Below are 12,844 nucleotides of genomic sequence, written 5' to 3' on the forward strand. Positions count from 1 at the left end.
GTGGTTTCTTCATTCTTTTTTTTTTTTTTAAAGATTTTATTTATTTATTTGAGACAGAGAGAATGAGAGAGAGGGAGCACATGAGAGGGGGGAGGGTCAGAGGGAGAAGCAGGCTCCCTGCCGAGCAGGGAGCCCGATGCGGGACTTGATCCAGGGACTCCAGGATCACGACCTGAGCCGAAGGCAGTCGCTTAACCAACTGAGCCACCCAGGCGCCCCTCTTTTTTTTTTTTTTTTTAAGATTTTATTTATTTATTCATGAGAGACAGAGAGAGAGGCAGAGGCAGAGGGAGAAGCAGGCTCCCCATGGAGCAGGAAGCCTGATGCGGAACTCGATCGGAGGACCCTGGGATCATGACTCGAGCTGAAGGCAGACGCTCAACTGACTGAGCCACCCAGGCACCCCTGATTTCTTCATCCTTTTTAAAACATTTATTGAGTGCATACTAAATACTGTGCTAGATGCTAGAGATAGGAAGATAAAAAAAACCCAATTAGTACCTGCTTCAAGAAACTAATAATCTATATTTTTGTAGACACTGTACTGCTCTAGTCCTAAACAACGAATTTGGACCTCGTTAAAAAGAAAGTTTAGAAATATATTATATTGTCTTTAAATAAAGCCAGGATGTTTCTAATTAGTTCCAAATATTTTAGGAAAACATGTAGTAATCCTACATTGGCAAATGCCTGGGTATTTTCTTCACTCTTCTGGATTTTGACATATGCAAATAATTTGTTAAAGTATCTTCTTCATTTATATATACATCATTCATATGTTTGTTCTCTTTCATAAACTCTATCTACTACATAAAACAAGAGAAAAAAATTTATGCACTCTTCCACATGCAATCAAAAATTTGTTTATACCGGTAATCATCAACTGACAGAAAAGAACAATGTTTAGTAAGGTAGGACTTTGAGATTCTTTGCTTTAGATTCCGACTTCCGCAACATTGTGGAAAAAGTGAAGGACAAGTAAGCAATGTGCTCAGTCATAGGCATGAGGGTGGCTCAAACTTAAGTGTTAAATAAACACCACCTATCAGCTGATTCAAAGAATTAATGAACTTGCTTTTGACATAGCTACTAAGCTTCTACTTCTAACAGAGATGTGTTGGCTTGCCATAACTATTTTTAAGCAAAAAATAAAAGAAAAAAAAAAGCATGTGTTAAGTTTTATGATCTGTGAATCTGTGAAAGTATTAAGTATTATTTATACTTCAGTATACGTTTTTTTGATGTGATTGAAAGGTCCCCCTCATTTCAATCTATTAGAAAGCTACTTTAAAAGTCTGGAAGAACTAACTCATGGAAACACTAGATCACTTGTCTAGCATCACAGAGAAAATAAAAAGACATAATGAGAAGTAATACTTAGATATCTGATTGCCAACTACTAACTCATAACCTTAATTTTGATAACATTTCCTAGGAAAGTTGATGTTGGGGAATAACAACTTGTTTTCTTTGAGGGAAAAAAATGGTTCAAGGAAGACTTGTATTGATCTTTAAGCGAAAAATAAAGGCATGCATGGGAGAATATATCCTTTCCTACCACTGCTATTTCCAATGGTTATTTTCCTATTTGGTTTCATAGAGGCTGGTTTACAGGGAAACTGGAATATGAATCACTTTAATTTTATTTTTCCTTCTCCCGATCACCTCTTTTTAAATTCCCACATGTGTTGTCTATTCCCCAAAGGCCTTGTTTTCAGGTAGCAAGGAAACTAGGACTAACTTCTCAAATTTTTGCTGACGGTGATTTAAAGAACTAACTCTGATAGGAGTATTGACATTTTCAAAGTGGACTTCAAACTTTCAAATGAAAAATAATAGTTTTAGAGGTGGAATGACAGCCAGTGGGGTGGGGTCAAAGTTAAGGGGTTCTTTCCAGCACTTCATCATTGTACTCAGGCAGTCTGACAGGTATGTTTCCCCACTGCCTTCTCTATAAAGGAAAATTTATTCCTTAAACATAGAGGGTAAGAATATCCTTTTTCCATTCACTTTCCCAGATTCTCTCCTGAGGAAACTTCTAGAGCCAGAGAGAATAACAGTGCTAGGTGGTAACTTTAGAATTTAAAACTATTTTAAAATTCTATGATGTCACTGGGGAACAGGGTAAATTCTTAGAAACCAACCTTATATTTGAGGTCTATGCACGGTAACTGCAATCTGCTGATTGTGGGAGTTGACCATACACAGATCTCTTACACTCCTACTCAGGGTATTTCCCTATTTTTCTACGTCCCTCATATCTTCCTTCTCCTTATCTGTGGTAAACTGTGAAGGAATTCACACCCCAGGTTTATGCTAATATGAACTCTTTCCAGAAGGTCAGAAAATTTGTCTCAGTAAGTCTTATCCACATTGTTAACTCTCCTAGATGACTCTACAAATTAAAGTGTTTTTTTTTTAAACAGTGAATCAGTTAAACTAGCAATGAATTTATTTTCTAAAAGCTAAGAAGTGAAATAAAAATGTTTCCTAAACAGATACTAAATCAAACTGAACTAAACCTTATAGGATCTAGTTTAAACCTGACTGTAAAGTTTAAGTCTCAATTTTAATTGATTCTTGTTGCATGAACTGATGACTTCATTTCTTTCCTTCATATCTGAGAAATCACAGTAGACCCTGTCGCAAAAAAGATTTTCAAGTTGAGAACGGCCTGGTCACTGGAATAGCTCAAGGTACAGCAATGACTCTGAGAAAGCCCAAGCTACTATGAAGAGAGCAGATGCTAATACTGCTCCCTGCTCCCCACCCCAAAGGGGAAGCCACAGGAAAAGGGAACACTCACCTATAGGCACTGGCCTAAACCCTTCTTTGCCCTCGGTCTCCTCATCCCTTTAGTTATGTCCCTACATGGGTTCTGTAGCTCCATATTCCAGAAACAGAATGGGGTTCAGACCTGGAACCATGTCCCTTACCTTCTTGCAGAGGAGACACTTCACAATAAAATGCATTATTTAATCATTCATAAGTAGAATTTAAAATGTATTATTTGGATGATGCATGATTAATTACATGCTTGTCCAATTACTCCCTACTAGTAAATTGGTGGGCTATTAGGAAGCATCCTCACTTTTAAGCCTCTAAAAGCCTATTTTATATGGTTATAGCTTGTTAGGAAAAGACCCAATTTTTACAACAAGTACAAGTCACTGTTTAGTCTTTTAGTCTGAGATACTGAACTGTCTTTTGATCTGAAGGCTCACAGGCCTCATAAAACAAACCTGCTCCTGGGTAACTTACATTAAGCACTCAGAGGGTGCGCCATAAAAATACGTAAAGAATAGAACTTTATCAAATAAAAGCACAATCTACATCTAGACCACATTAGACATGCGATATTGACACAAAAGGATCCACATTGTGTCTACATAGGACTCACAAAGATAATAACAGTAAAACAAAAGAAAACAGACGTCTGATTTTTTATCAGAAATACAATTTTAAATTGAATATTGATGAAATATTTCCAGAAACATTTTATAAATTGATCACCACCCAGCAAGCATTATCTTTAGTTCATTCTTTGTTGTTGTGTTTTGTTGTTTTTTAAGTATGCTCCACGCCCAGTGTGGAGCCCAACAGAGGGCTTGAACTCAAAATCCTAAAATAAAGACCTGAGCTGAAATCAAGAGTCAGATGCTCAACGGACTGAACCACCCCGGCACCCCTCTTCAGTTCATTCTTAACAATGATCTCAAAATTTGTATCCATCAGCCTTTGTGGAAGAGCTAGCTGTGACATGAATAACCACGAAGGCGCTCTTTAAAATATCTGCTCAGTTAAATTCAGGGCAAGGTCATATCATTTAAGATACACAGGTATGCTGATAAAGTCTTAAAATCATACCAAAAAAAAAAAAAAAGCACAGAACAATAATTGCAATACTTTTCCCATTTCACAGATGAGGAAATGGACAGAAAGGATAAGTGGTTGATGGCCATTACCACCCTAACTGCGTGGGAGCTCCTCTGATCTTGGAAGCTAAGCAGGGTCGGGCCTGCTTAGCAATGGGATGGGAGAAAGCACAAGGGACTTGCCCCATTGTAATAACTGAAACTGTGAGAAATGTAAACATTCATATTCCGAATTAAATATTCAGTATTAAAATGTTGATATGTATTGGTTGTTGAAGAAAAATATTTCTTAATATATAAACTTTAAAAAAAAACAAATAATATTAAGTATATACTATTATTGGTGACAGTTTTTGCCTTAACATCTACAAAAGCTATCTCCAAAATATGGTCTATTGTATTTGAATCAATTTCCTTCTAATAACCAACGTAAGTATTTTAGGTAAATAGAAATTAAAACATGACATTTTTATTAAATAAGCTCTAAAACATACACCATAGAATTTCTCAAAATCTACCTCTGCATTTTGATAAAATACAAATAGTAAATAAGAAACTCCAGGAAGATTTCAAATAATCTTCAATTTAAAATTTTTGTCTAGAATGTTATGAAACTAACTGAAGTATGATATGTGGGGGCTGTCTATGCTTGCAAGATGGGTTATTCACAGATCTTACTGTACTGTGGTGGAGTCAAATTATATCAGTTTCGAAGAACCTTCATAAGCACTTTAAACCGCTGCCTTTTTTATTGCTTTTGGGCCTCAACTACCCTAACGTTGGGGTCTGCTAGGAAAAATAAGAAAAGCAACTTAGAAATTCAGTTTATTTTTTAGGTGCGGAGCATATGTTTACATTTATAGACTGGTGATTTAAATCAAGTTTTCTTGATTAGTGATTTTTAAAAAATCCTCCTACAACTGGTATTTATTTAGTGGAAACCAATGAGACCAAAAACTTCTTCCAGTACGGTTTGCTACACCTTAGGACATATATTCCCAAGTTCAAGTGAAAATGAATTCAGCAGGACACCCGCAAATTAGAAGGATGACATTTTCTGTGTTACCCATTAGCAGATAGATACATACATACATCCTATGAAAGAGGTAAAAGTATGGGCCAGGATTTATGAAACATTTGTAAAGTATTATTTCAACACTTTTCCCGTGCTTCATGAAAGTCTCCTGTTATTAACGACCATTTCACAATCTGAAAACTAAATGAGATGTACTAATACTGGTGTATGTTTTCACAGCAGCGGCTGCCACAAAGCTTTCACACGCATAATTATCTTCAGAGTTAAGATTAGTGGCAAACATCTTATTTTCAGACAATTACAGAAGAGAGAATATAAGTGTTTGTTTATAGTCCTACAACTTGCTAAAAGCAATTAGCCGTGATCAGTAATGCATTTCTAATCCATACTCCTAAAGTCAGACTCTGTCTCCTGTATAAATTTTAAATGTCATAGGGATTTTGAAATTAATAGTGTTTTTTAAAAAAATTATGACACATTGTTTAAACATAATTTTGAAATATACAAAGAAATGAACATTAAGGAAATTTGTCCCTTTAAAGAAAACTGTATTTAATTATTAAAAATAACCAATCACAAAAAATATTTTCAAAGTATTTTAAGTGTAATAATAGAGAATATGATGCTGGTGGACATTTGAGTTTTACTTTTTAAAAATTATATTCTTTTAAATCTAAAAGAGTGAAAAAACAATGCCCCAAAATCTTAGCCCAGAATCCTTCAAATCTTCATATTTCATCAATGCCATGCTGTTATAGTAGTTTTTGTGAAGACTAGAAACAAACTTTTCAATATGAAAAAGAATTATTATTTAAAAATGAAATAACCACTTTTTTCCCCTCCCAGTGAATTATAAAAGATTGAGATGGTCACTAGTTGATTCTAAGATGTTTTAAGATATAATTATCAGCAAGTGAAGTATCACATATCATATAATTTAAATAAAGGGAAAAAATTATGTGAAGTACCCAGTAAGGCAAAAATAGATGGTTTTGTAACAAACTTCATTTTTTGGCTAACATGACATTAGTTTTAAATTTTGTATATTAAAGAATACTATGGCACCGTATTAACTACAGAATCAATCTGTGAATCTGACTGAAAATAGACAACACAAAAATGATGTTAAAACTTGAACAGTTTCCCTCGAAACATCCCTCAGAACGCTAACTGGTAACATGTGTAAGTGTCTTCCATAAAACATTCATAGGAGTGTGAAGTATTTCTTTGAGAAGCCCCAGGGAATGTCTATGTCAGTCTCTATACCAGAAGGGTTTCCTAAATCATCGAACGCCATCATTTTGGTTCTGCTTTCAGTCAGCGATTGATCCCTTAGCTATAGACGGAAGACTGCCAGAGAACACCTGAGATTTGTGGAAGAAGACGTGCCTGGGTCCTTTTAAAGAGTAAGTTATTTCACTGTTCTCTCAACAACTCTGGTTACAATTTGTTTCGTGAATGATAAAAAACAGTTGACATTAAAATAATGTACTTCAAAATAAGGAGCTTCTCCAGCAATAGGATTCCTACAACTCAGGTCAGCATCTTGCCTGGTTATGTTTTCAGATGATAATTTAACAAATTTAATTTTACATTTCATCCCCCAACCTTGAAAAGGAAAAACAGAAAAACTTTAGCTTCTTCCTGACAGATCACTAATTTTTTTTTAAAATTTTATTTCTCCTAGAACTGACACTATTTTCCCCAAGAAAATAGTGAGCTATCTTTAGACCCAAGTGAATTCGATTCTTAGGGTCAAACAAGAGCACAGCCAAATACTAACGATATAATTGTCCTCATCATCATCTCGCAAATTTTGGACACATCAACACATTTCAACAAAACGCAATCAGAGTGAGGCGACTCACCTAATCAACGGAAGCTAACAAGAAGAATTTAGAAATGCAGCCTTCTGAACACCAGCAGAGGTAAAGGCCCCTTCTTTACCTAACAACTGACCTTATATAAAAGCGGCGAATAGGTTACTCCCAGTTTCTGCCTCCTTACCTTAGGCTCCTCCCCAAATACCAAGGCATACAGTACCACAACCACACACCCACTTTCCACCCCCTGCACTGAGGGACCAGGACTTTGTGTTCAGGCTACCTGCCTCTCCCTACCTCAGTGAGAGGACACAGCGCGGGCAGTGAGGCGCGGCACGTGTAGGAACCCCCAGCCCGGTAATGCCACCTTTCCAAACACGGGGGTGGGGCGGGGGACGCACGCCTTCTCCATCCCCTATAACCCCGGGGAATCCGGCCCACGTCCCAGCCTCTTCACTCGGCTCACGGCCAGCTCAGCGCTCAAGGGCACCGGGGTTAGGTGACCTCGAACGCGCCCCTCGCTTATCTGTCACCGCGACCCCCAGTGACCGCCTCCAGGGCTCTGGAGACCGAGAAGGAGACTCTACGGCGGCGGGACGGACAGGCACCGGAGCCCGCGTTTCGGTCCCAAAGTTCCCCTCGAGCGCCTCCCGGACGCCGGCGCACCTCCGCCGGGGACTCGGAGGTCCCGGTTCTCTCGGACCCCGACCCAGGCGCTCCCTCGGGGGGGCCTGTCCCGGGAGCGCCGGACGCACGACCGGCGCCTCCCGGTGCGCGGCCGCCGCTCCCTGCGGCGCGTCTCGCGCGCAGCCCCTGCCCTCCGCGGCCCGGCTGGCTCGCTCTGTACCGGGACTTCTCAGCACGCCCGCGACCCTCACCCGGACCTGTCCGTGCCCGTCCCCTCCGACCTCGACGCCGCAGCCCCGGCCCTCCTCGGGCCCCGGCCCCTCGGCGCTTCCCCGCCCTCCAGGCCCCCAGCGCCGCCCGCACCCCGACACTGACCTGCGGCTGCGGCAGCGCCCGGCTCCGGTGTCCCGGCGGCCGCCCGAGCGCCCCAGGCGGCGACTGCGGCGCGGGCGCGGGCGCGGGCGCGGGCTACGGCTCCGAGCGCGGTCGGCCCCGCCTGCCCGAGGCTGAGCCGGGCCGGGGGCGGGCGCGGCGGCGCGGCACGGCGCGGGGGCGGGGAGCGCGCGGCGCGGGGCGCCCGCCGCCTGGCGCACAGTAGGGCCCCTGGCCTCTGGGGCTGCCTTGGGGCGCACGCCCTCGGCCCGGCCTCGCTCGTTCCTCGCAGCCACCGCTGGGAGGCGGCCCAGAAATGGTCCCATTTTACAGAGCCGGCACCCGGACGGAGCTCAGAAAGGTGCCCACGGTCACGTCTGGGAACAGTCCGCGGTGCGGGCTTCCGGAGCCCGCCCTCCGTCTCCACGCCAGTGTGTCTCACCCTTCGCCCTGCGAGATTTCCTTTTTCCAAGCTGTTATTTTTAATGACATTCTTTAAAAAGAAATTAAATCATATTTAGGATCACCTGGTTTTTACCCGAGGGCCCAATGGTGCTGCGCACTTTCAGCGCCCCCCCTCCTTTTGCATTTGTACTTCACACCGGTGCTCATTAGTTCCTTAAGGTGATAGAGTTTTAGTTTTAATCATTAAAAGCATTTCTTAAACTCACTAACAGCATTTCTTGAATTCTTTAGCGGTGTTTCCTGCACTGAGGGATCAGGACTCATGGGGTGGGGGTGGGGTGGGACGCGGGGCGTGGGAATCCCAAGTTCTCACGTTGGAGAAGCAGTTTGGGGCATGCTGCCTGGTAAATGTACTGGGCAGTCTGCGGGCCGCTGCTTTTCCTGCCGCCCTCTCCGTGACGACTCGTCCAGAGGGGTTCACAGATGCCCAGTCAGAAAGCCTCTGGTCTTCTGGACTTGAGGCCGTACCTTTTTCCCTTCCTCCCATCGCATTTACTGAGCATCCCGCTCTCGGCCTGGTCCTCCTTGAGAAAGCAAAGACGAATAACGTTCCTGACTTCAAGAAAATTATCGATTGCTTGTCCAGAATGCTCTCTAGCCCTTTCACATCTTAACTAGTTGGGGACGCTTAGTTCTTTTCCCTTTAGGGCAAAAGGTTCTCATTTTTGAAGGACAATTTTGTGAGGATGAGTATCACTTCTGAAAAGGTTCAGAGCTAAAGTCAATAGATTCGTGTCCTTCTACTTGTCTCCTAGAACAAGAAGAGCTACAGCTCTGTAGGGATTCGAGAAAAGAACATTTGTTGACCATTGGAAGCCACCCATTTCTTTGCCTGTCGTCTAGGTAAGTCGGGTTGTCAGGGCTCAACATTCTACACTCAGGCATAGAAGTGCTGCATGCATTCTTCTTGATCATTCCAGAGTTCCAAATGTATGATTCAATATTTGTCAGTTTATTGACAGAGTTGTACCACCATCACCATTTCAAAAGAAACCTCCTACCCATTAGCAGTCATTCCCTGTAACCCTACCTAACCACTAATCCAGTTCTGTCTCCATAGATTAACCTATTTTGGATATATCATATAAATGAAATACAATAAAGTCTTCTGTGACATGCTTCTTTGAACTTAGCATAATGTTTTGAGGCTCATCCATGTGGTATCATATCGATATTTCTTTCTTTTTTATGGTCAAATAATATTCCATTGTATGGATATATCACATTTCATTTACTCATCCACTGTTGATGAATATTTGGGTTGTTTCTACTTTTTGACTATTAGGAAAAATGCTGTTATGAAGATTCATATCAAGGTTTTGTGTAGACATGTTTTTCTTTCTCTTGGGTACATATCTAGGAGCAGAATTGCTTGATCAAATGGTGACTCTATGTTTAATTTTTTAAGGAACTGCCAGCCTGTTTTCCAAGGTGGCTGCACCATTCTACATTCATGTCAGCCATGTATGGAGGTTCCAGCTTCTCCACATTCTTCAACACTTGTTATTGTCTTTTTTATTTTAGCCAACCTGATGTGTGTGAAGTGGTACCTCATTGTGGTTTTGATTTGTATTTCCCTAATGACTCATCATACAAGCATCTTTTCATGTGCTTATTGGCTATTTGTGTATCCTCCTTGAAGAAAAGTCTATTAAAATCCTTTGTTCATCTTTAAATTGGGTTATTTATATTTTTATTGTTAATTTATAAGATCTGTTTATATATTCTGTATACAAGTTCTTTATCAGATATGTAATTAACAAATATTTCCTTCCATCCAGTAAGTTCTTTTTACTTTCTTCTTGGCATCATTTAAAGCAGAAGAATTTTTAATTTTAATGAAATTCAATTTACCTATTTTTCTTTTGGTGTCACATCAATTCCTAATCCAGAGCCATAAAAATTTACTCCTAAATTCTCTTCTAAGAGTTGATAGTTTTATCTCTTATGTTTAGGTCTCAGAGTTATTTTTAGTTAAATTTTGTGTATGGTGTGAGGTAGGGCAAACCTGCTTTTGGTTGGGGAAATTCGCATAATTAAGGACACTGACCAAAGAGAATCCCAACACAGTAAACTCAGAACTGGTGCAACATTTTAGAGTTGAATACTAGAATATGAATACTTCCTAAACATCCTTCTAAATAAAAAAAGAAATCTGTGATTTTTGAAAGTGATCTGTAGTTAGTGAAGCCTAAAAATGTAAGAAGTTAAGGAATGTAAATAGAAATAATATAAATCTGTTTTTTAAACTACTGGTCTTGATTCACTGGTGGATTATTAAATCAATTCAGTGGGCTATAACCAAGATATTTTTTAAAGTCCAATAAAACAGAACAGAACAGAAACTATCAGAATGTACTTCCTAAATTTAAAAAAAATGTTACTTCATAACTTTTATGTTATGTATATGTGTGTTTGTGTGTACCAGGAATTGGTGTAAAATGTGTTTATTACTGTTGGCCATATTTTCAAAAATTAGAAAAACACTGTGTAAGCTTACAGTTGCAGAATTCTTTCATTCCACAAACATTTATTGAGTGCTTATTTTGTGCCAGGCCCTCTGCTAAGTGCTGGGGATAAAATGATGAACAGCACATGGTCTCCGCCCTGCAATAGCATGCATACACAGTCCTATCCATACTGTAGTTTCTAGAGATACAAGATTGTACCTTGGTTCAGTTTTCCCAACCACAAGGACACCTTCCAACTCTTGATGTTTGGTCCTGTGGCACTTATTTTTTTTGCAGTTAGTGCTCAGCTGTTCACCTCATTCAAGATTTGCAAACATATTTGCTTTTCTTCCAACTAGGGGAACTTTGTTCCCAGGTTCATAATTGCATACTATGTTTATTATATTGGGAAGGAAGTACAAATCTAGTAGTGGGAGGGAACCATAACTTAATTGATTTGCATTTTCCTCCAATTAAAACTAGCTTGACTGAGAGAACCTCAGGTTGGTTGGTTGGTTGGTTTTTTTGAGAACTCAGGTATTTTTAAATACTGTTATATTACTTCTTTTTTTTTTTATTTTTCAAGGGTTTGGCAAAACAGAGTGTTGACATTAATAGTGATATTTAACTATTTTGGAGATTGGGTTTAGGAAAATTAATGTGCTCTGTTTCCAATCATCCAACTGAGTCACTTATTCATGGCAGCTGTGTACCATCACAACTCTTTATCTGAGACACCAATTGTCCTATCTAAACGCCACACATTCCCAGGAGATTTAGAAGATCTTAATTTAAAATTTAAAAAATTATAACCAGTTCAACATGCCAGACAGATTACACACACACACATACACACACACTTCCACAAATACAGCCACTTTTTGAATGACTCTGTTATGTTCTCATACATGATTTTTAGATCTTCTTCTAAAATTTTACCCACAACCTCCCAATTTTACTTTGACTTCGATTAAGGTCCTTTTCTCTTCCTCTCCCTATTCTGTCACCTGTTATCTTGCCCTTCACTAAATGACTTGCCCATTTGTTACAAGATCTTAAGTACCACAGCCAGGCTTGTATCCCATTTCTTCTGACCTCCAATTGATTGATCTTTTCATTATAACTCTCTACATAAGTCAGCTTTCTATTTCTGAGTGGTTGCTTATGAATAAAAAAAATTTCTGGAACATTTTAATACAAGTATTAATCTTGATTATAAACAAATAATTAGGTTACAATAAATGCAGCTGTGTGTTGATTCAAATTAAAAACCGTAAGAGAATATAGCCAAATTAGCATTTTTTTAGTACCCTCACTTTGAGCTTTTTTAAAGATAATTTGGAATAATTGAAAGAAATTTTTTTTTTTTTTTTTTTTGGTGACACTTTTAGACCTACCGTTTATTTCAATCCACAGTTCTGGAGGCCCCAAGATGCCTCGTTGCCTTATGTCCTCCATGCCGGGCCCGAGGTCCGCCGCCGCAGCTTCCCTCAAACGGCCCCGCACACAGGTGTCCACCACCGGCGTCACCCCCCCCCCCCCCCCCGACAGCAAGACAGAGCTCATGTTTGCTAAGTTGCCTCTTCTCTGCTTCCAATTTCTGGTTCCTGACGACATCGGCATCCTAAATGTTCCGATACCTTGTTTCCATGAGCTCGTCATGCCAGAGATCAAGGGTTTCTAATGGGCAATGAAACCAGCATTGTCCCTTCCCCAGCCTTGGCAGTTTAAAAGCTGGGCAGGTAGTCTGGAGGGTTCCAGAGACGTCGCTCCCAAAAGAAATAATTTTAAAGCCATTTCTTCAAGAGTACTGTTTTCTTTCCTATTGAATGAAATAACTCCCTATTTTTCTTTTTTATAATTTGTAAACATCTTATGAACTTAATGATGATATTTAATTCCAAGGAAATTCCATTTGGTAATTTCAATAGTTTTGAATTAGACTACTCAAATTTTAAAGTTTTAATGGTTTGAAAACATCTCTTAGAGGTTCAGAAATACTTTGATTTTCGGGGAATAAAAAAAGAGCATTTTGTCCTGCTTTGCCAAATTTTCTCTACTTTTTTTCCTAAAAATTTACCTACTTTGCATATCAGATTGGCTTCTAAGTAGCAAGAGTTAGGAAGTAGAGTGAGTAGATGTGAGGAAGAAGAGAACTCCTGGTCACCCTGGAATGGCAGAGTTTTCAGAATGGGA

The 12,844-nt window shown here is 39.9% G+C and overlaps 1 protein-coding gene and 1 long non-coding RNA gene across 7 annotated transcripts in view; one reads left to right on the top strand and one right to left on the bottom strand.

Moving 5' to 3' along the window:
* PPARG (peroxisome proliferator activated receptor gamma) overlaps nucleotides 1–7,881 on the bottom strand; it is a 132,425-nt gene extending 124,544 nt beyond the window's left edge. Inside the window, exon 1 of one of the 3 annotated variants that reach the window (XM_045861810.3) lies at nucleotides 7,737–7,881. The gene's annotated coding sequence lies outside the window, so the exon portion shown is untranslated. Of the gene's footprint in view, nucleotides 1–6,779; nucleotides 6,933–7,736 lie in introns of those variants that run through there. The other 2 variants (XM_064592088.1, XM_045861809.3) reach the window with 2 other exon arrangements.
* Nucleotides 6,119–12,844, top strand: part of LOC123833547 (uncharacterized) — a 37,053-nt gene continuing 30,327 nt past the window's right edge. For 3 of the 4 annotated variants that reach the window (XR_008505104.2, XR_010411728.1, XR_010411726.1), the window contains exons 1-2: nucleotides 6,977–7,091; nucleotides 8,954–9,041. This is a non-coding gene — a long non-coding RNA (uncharacterized LOC123833547). Of the gene's footprint in view, nucleotides 6,318–6,598; nucleotides 6,840–6,976; nucleotides 7,092–8,953; nucleotides 9,042–12,844 lie in introns of those variants that run through there. The other variant, XR_010411727.1, reaches the window with a different exon arrangement.

The sequence above is a fragment of the Mirounga angustirostris genome, unplaced genomic scaffold, assembly GCF_029215605.1.
Source record: "Mirounga angustirostris isolate CCGP_5_RB_7025 unplaced genomic scaffold, mMirAng1.0.hap1 SCAF_1, whole genome shotgun sequence".
NCBI classification, from domain to species: Eukaryota; Metazoa; Chordata; class Mammalia; order Carnivora; family Phocidae; genus Mirounga; species Mirounga angustirostris.